Here is a 7,341-nt window from a genome sequence, read left to right as displayed (position 1 = left end):
GGCGTAAAGCTTTGTGTCGTGCAGTCATCAAGGGTACACGAGTGGGCCTTCGGCTCCGAAAGCCCATATCGATGATGTTTCGTTGAATGGTTCGCACGCTGACACTTGTTGATGGCCCAGCATTGAAATCTGCAGCAATTTGCGGAAGGGTTGCACGTCTGTCACGTTTAATGATTCTCGTCAGTCCCGTTCTTGCATGATCTTTTTCCGGCCGCAGCGATGTCTAGATTCAATTTTTTACCGGATTCCCGATATTCACGGTACACTCGTGAAATGGTCGTACGTGAAAATCCAAATTTCATCGCTACCTCGGAGATGCTATGTCCCATCTCTCGTGCGTCGACTATAACAACACGTTTATAACAACACGTTTATAACAACACGTTTATAACAACACGTTTATAACAACACGTTTATAACAACACGTTCAAACTCACTTAAATCTCGATAACCTGCCATTGTAGCAGCAGTAACCGATCTAACAACTATGCCAGACACTTGTGTTATATAGGCGTTGCCGACCGCAGCGCCGTACTCTGATTGGTTCCATGTCTCTTTATTTGTATACGCATGCCTGTAACAGTTTTTTTGGCTCTTCAGTTTATTTCGCAGAAGAAGAATGAAAAATAGAGTATGATGTGGATATTCATAGTTATATACAGTCGAATCCGGTTATAACGAATACCGCGTTACAGCGAAAAAAAATCTCGTTTTACCAAACATTTTTCTAATCCTCCAAATAAGTTCACATACGAAAAATGCAAACACCTGGAATTCCTTTATAACGAACTTTCATTATAATGAAGGGATTTCTCCGGTCTCTTGGAGTTCGAAAAACGGGATTCGACTGTAGTCATATTTATTTTTATACTATTTTTAAATATATTATGCAACTTATACATTCATCCTCAATTCTAGTAAAGATTACGAATCAATGTAACTGTCATTGAAAAACGGGAAGCAAAAGCGACGGAAAAAAACGTGTCGTTATATCCGAAGTCATGTTTTTTCATCGACGGTATAACCAAGGTTCAATAACATTATTTTCTGAGGGAATAAGTCCAGACCACCAATTACTGAGGTTATAACCGAGTTTGCCTGTAACACTAATTCGGCTATCGAATCTTATTTCCGACGGAATTTAAGAGTTTTATTTAAAATTGTTAAAAATTCCCAATCTCCTAAATAATTAGTTATTAAAAACAAAAAGTAATCTCCAATAATTCATTAAAAAATAATCAACATATAAAAATATTTCATCAAATTTTTTCATAACTATATACTGTATTTAGTTAACGAGCGGATTTGAATATAAATCCAAAATAATCAAATTACAGAAGCATTCAATTGAATTTACCCATTTGCAGGAAAAAAATGAAGCGTTTAATTTGAAAAAACGAGAAATATGAAAAATAAATGTAGAAATAATGTAAAAATATCGCGATTTTGAACATTTTAAATTTTTAATGCCGTATATACGAATTTTAACGACATCTTAACGATAATCGAATATTCATGTTATTAAAATACGAAAAGGATGCCGCAGGAAAAATCGAATAACACGTAAATTGAATTATGGAATCCATTAATAAAGAGGAAAAAAAAAACTTCAAGAAGATAATAATTAAGGAGTTCATTAGAGAATTTCCATGGATTTTACACCGGAATATGATTTATTTGAAACCGAGTGTTCAAAAGAGGAGTGTTCTTGAGGCGAGAACTTAAGAAAACACTTCACTTTCCTAATTCGATCCATAAAATTTCAGCGGAAATGCAATATTATGCGCACACTTTTCTTCAAAGCTTTAAAATTTTCGAGAGCTTTTGAGTCTGTTTTTTTGTTTTGTTTTTTGTTCTCAAAGTCATAAATTATTTTATGACGTCTTAAATTTCGGAAAAATAAATTTTTTGTATGTATTACACGTCAATTGGCGTAGTGATAAATGAACAAAAATGAAATTGTATCCAACGCAGTAATATATTGTTCTGAATGATTTTAGCTGCTGAGCATGAATATTACTATGGGATGGGTTTTATTTGTCCCCATTACTCAATTTCTCACGTTGGTTAGATGATGTCAGTCTTTTTTTATTCAACCTAAAAATCAAGATATAGCCGAACTTAAGGGTATGCGACAAATCAGCACCTAACTAGAGATAGAATATATGATAGAATGATAGATGACGTTTATGGCAACCCACGGGTTGCCATAAACGTCATTTAGACTACCTAGGAAGTTTGCCACATTTTGAGACATAGCATCGCATATTTCGTTTCTTCTTATTTTGGCGTAGAATCTTCCTGATTGGCTCACAAGTACCGCATTGTGAATGAATGTGGGGGCATAGAAATCGCCAATTCTGAGCCCGATCATTTTTTATGGATTTTTTCCTCTTATAAATTCTGAATCTTCATTAATTTTCATCCATTCTGGTTTTTTTTCTTTGATTAATTCTGAATTTTTATCGGTAAATATATATTTTTCAGCGTTCCTGTATATTTTGTGGTAATACATGAATCTTTGGATGGAGATTCCTCTCCCCCACCCCCAAAAGATATGAAATCAAGGGGCCCCGAAATTATTTTCGAACCCTGTCCCGCGTCTGATAAGGGTGGGCTTGAATCAACATGAGAAATTCAGCGGCAATAATTTCAGCAAAGTTGGATGGAAAAAAGGATTTACACCGCCTAATCTCAGCATATGCGGAGATTGACTTGGAAGTCTGGGGGGGGGGGGCAAGGTCATTATTGTTGGGGGAGGGGAACGATGATGATGATGTCAGCTCATATATACATATATACATCAGATCAGTCGACTCCACATTTGACGCTGCCCCCCCCCCCCGTATTTCCGCCCATGAATCTCAGTGAGAAATTCAGCAACAGCTGAGTTGGATATAAAAGACTGACATCATCTAATCTCGGTGAGCCGCGCGCCGACGTCAATATAGTCCTCCGACCACGAGATGAATTTTCGCTGCGTCATGTCACGTCACGTCGGATGATTTTATTCATATTTTTTTGGGTAAAACGATTGCACATCGGGAAAAGTTCATCAGTGACTGAGCTTTCACGATTGGCATGTCCTTCTAGGATGAAATAGAATCGTTTGACGTGTCATGACGTGGCGTAGCCAAATCTCATCTCGTGGTAGGAGGACTATATTTTCCCTCTAACCCAGCTGTTGCTGAATTTCTCGCCTCTTTTTATCAAACTCAGCTGTTGCTCTAAACTTCTTATCTTAATTAGATTAATTTCTTTTCTTAAATCCAATTCAGCTAGAGGCGCCGACATGAAGAAAGCATTGCTGAGGTGAGGACTGAAACTTGCCAGAGTTGCCCCACATAAACCGAACTCAAACGTATGCTCAGGAGCGGGGGAGGGGGGGTTTTTGCATTGCATATTCATTAATTATGGGGGGGGGGAGCTCAATGTCACTCACAAAATACATTGGAAGGGGTCAAATAGTCTCAGCCACCAGGTTTTGGTGCCTATGAACTCAACTGTTTTTCAACTTTTCACCTTGATTAGGCGATGGGAGTCTTTTTTCATCCAACCCAGCGATTGCTGAATTTTCTCATCTTGATTAGGTTGGATCAGCGGTTCTCAACCTCTCTATGGCGGAGCCCCATAGACCAATTTTTTAATTATTCATCAAAGTTACTGATTTATTTTTACTATTTAAAAATATTTATAATTATTTTTTTCAATTTTACTGTCTTTTTAATTGTCCTCCAGCGGCCGCGGAGCCCCTGCAGAGTGCACAAGGAGCCCCAAGGGCTCCGCGGAGCACCGGTTGAGAATCGCTGGGTTAGATAATAAAAAAAAAATACTGACATCACGGGTTTGAAAAATGACGAAAATTCTGTGAAATTTTAATTCGATGAAATTGTAATATTTTATACCGTCCCTCAACAAATCCTTTTTCACGAGAGCCAAAGGGAAACGTTTCCGGAAAAAAAAGAAAATTCTGTGAAATTTTAATTTTATGTAATACTAGCTATAGTACCCGGCGCTGCCTGGGTTTTCTTCAATGAGGCTGTTTGAATCACGTGATATTTCCCCTCTTTCTTTGAGGGACATGCAAACCGTGTCTAAGTTAACCAATATGGCGACTTCCTGCATGACTTCATGAAATAAACAAATCTAGATTTAAAGAAACATAGAAACGAATATTTTTTTCCCCTTTTTTTAAGGGGCGCTAGCTATTTCGATCCCCCCCCCCCCTGAACTTTAAGTTATCCATCTGCCTGTTTCAGCTTTCAAAAATGCTTAGTTGAAGCTGTGGAATTTCTTCGATGTACTTTACGGGCCCATAATTAATTTTAAAAAATCCTAACCCATATGAATTTATGCAGTTGAATATTAAAAGACAATACGGAGACATTAATTTTCATGCTTGAGAAGATATAAATAAAAAGTTGAAATCAATGTTATTGCATGAATATCCAACTCAACAGTAGATCCGGCTAATTAATTAATATTTAATCTCCCGGGCTTCGTATATCTCTAATCGAACTCAGTATTTCAGAAATCTAGAATTCAATACAATTTTTAAAATTATTGATGTGACAGAAAACTCCACTAAATTTCAGCCTTTCTACAGTAAAATCGGCAATTTTAACACTGATTTCTATGAGGATCACCCTTTTCTTGACCCTCAAAGCGATGCTGATGATGATTATGACGTCTATTCAAAAAGCCTCGTTACTGGCAGGATTGAAAATGTATCAAACCATTATAAAGGCATAAACTATTATACATATGCATATACTAACAGAATTAAAGAAGTGACAAACCGTTGTAAAGGCATACACAAATGCATGGCCCAAAAACCATTGTTGCCCGACAGTTTTTTGCCCGTTTGGGGCATTTGCCCTGCTCTGACGAAATTTTAAAGTAGCCTATCGTTCAAGTCGGGTCCCATTTGGTATATATGTAAAATTTGGCGACGATTGATCTAAAATTGTAGATTTGTATAGAGAACATACACACACACACAGACAGACAGACAGACAGACAGAAAATCAATTTTATATATATAGATTTTATACCGCCCCTAAAGAGATTTGTTGGAAGAAGATATTTCATACTTTGCCTGGATTGTGTTTAGGCATTCTATAGAATGCCTAGGCAAAGTATAGAATAAAACCGGTATTTCATACTTTGCCGGTAACATATATATATATAGGCTATATACCATTTGTAGTGTATTTTCAAAAGCCGGGGGGGGGGGGCAACGGCCCCTCTCTGCCCCCCCCCTAAATGGCGGGCCTGCCTAATCAAGTTGAGTACAGTTAAGCAAAAACCGATAAAATCCAGGTTTTGCTGAATTTATCACTTTTACAGTGGCTTAGATAGGTGCCCGAATCACAATATTTCATACGCCTGAGAAATATTATCGCTGCATTTACTTACTTGAAAAATTTACAAAAACAAACTGATTTATTTGCATAAAAGAATATATATAAAATTTTCTTTTAAATTGAATTGAAAAAAAAGGAAAGAAAATTCTCAAAAGAAATTTGATCACCAATTAAAATTCTGAAATTAGCCAAACACCTATTTATAATTTTACGTGAAAATGAACAACATGCGGGATATAAAACTATAAATTACATTTGTATTTATTTTTATGCTGCGTACGGCTTCTATGCGCCATAAATATTGGATATTGGGCCACTATTGTTTTCAAGTTTGTCACAAAACCAGTTCCTCAGTAAACATAAATACATAGTAATCGCCACTTTGGCACATAAAACTTACACCAGTATGCAGCATAAAAATAAAAAAATACAGGGTGGGCAAAAAGTCCGTAGAAACTTTAAAAATGAATAAAAAACCGGAAAAAAAACCGAAATAAAAAACGGTTCGCAGGGTTAGCATCGCTTGTGATCACGGTAAATTTTTTTAAGACGCGGGGGGGGGGGGAATAGCTAAAAAAACAGCCGATAGGTGGTGCTGGTACGAGCGACTTCGGTGGAAATATGTAAATGAGACGGTTATAAGAACTTGCTCTCCTAATTCACAACCAGTTCATCGCTGCAAACCGTGTACGTGGACCTGCTGCACTCTGCCGTTGCTGGATTTGTGACTCGCCTGCAATATGTTATGCCCTGTGGGGGTGGTGGTCACGTGGAACACATACTGCTGTAATAAACGATTTGCAGGCATGTTCGTTATTTCCGTATCTTTTCTTCGACTAGTGTACGTCAGCGCCACCTATCGGCTGGTTTTTTAGTTATTTTTTTCCCTGTCGCAAAAAAATTTCCGTGACCTAGCGATGCTAACCATGCAAACCGTTTTTTATTTCGGTTATTTTTCCGGTTTTTATGAATTTTTAAAGTTTATACGGACTTTTTGCCCACCCTGTATAACAATATATGATTTAAATGAAATACAATTTGGATATATTTAATAATTAAATTATTTATTAGAGTTTATCTATTGGTCTATCGCCATGGAAGATTCACTGCCGACTGAGTTTGTGCCGGAAGTGAGTGTGAGTGTGTAGGTACCTAACAGTCTGAGTGCGTACCCAGTGTCGTGCTTGAATTTTCATTGCTGCCATCTACAGGTGAAGTGTAAATTATTGAACATTTGTACTGTAGTAGGCTAGTAGGCCTGTTGCTCTCTGCAGCGAGATTTTTTAAATGGGGAGACCGTCACATTCGCGCCTAGAAGTTGGGGACCACAGACACAACCAACTTTAGCCAACCACCACTGTGGAGGTTTAATTACACCCGGGATGTTGCGATGGGACTCCATCACTATGACCACTCGACCACCACAGCGGCAGGACCTTCCCTCTTCTATCTTGATAAACCTTCCATCTTGAAGAGGCATTCCATCCCAGCTCAGAAAATACTTATAAGTATTTCATATTACCCGACACACACCATCTCTGACACAATATCGTTCCATCTAACTGAAGAGAATATCACTAGAGCTGAAAATGAATGCAGCGCAATAAAACACAATATACAATATTTTTGTGCACTCTGTGCATTTATATACAATCTGTGCTTAGTTTCAAATTATAGGGCACATTTCCAATAATAAACACTTTTTTGAAACTTGCCTAAGTAAATTTCTGGAAGTGGTAAAACAAGTATTCTCTGGCCGTAATGTGAGGGTGGCAACCGAGCGACACCGACTCTATACTTGAGGGCTGCACCCAGTGCCGTCTTAACGCATGGGCCCACCCGGGGCACGGCCCGGGGGCCTAAAGAGAAGAGGGGCCCCACAAAAATTAGATCTGGTTGAAATTCTCTAGAATTAACCGGGTGGGGCCTCAGAAAAGTCACTTGGCCCGGGGGCCCATGATGCTCTTAAGACGGC

Source organism: Pholcus phalangioides, unplaced genomic scaffold (genome assembly GCF_987345545.1).
Source record: "Pholcus phalangioides strain wild (caught in Gottingen) unplaced genomic scaffold, Ppha-v1.0 ptg000022l_1, whole genome shotgun sequence".
Lineage (NCBI taxonomy): Eukaryota > Metazoa > Arthropoda > Arachnida > Araneae > Pholcidae > Pholcus > Pholcus phalangioides.
This window is presented reverse-complemented; position numbering follows the sequence as displayed.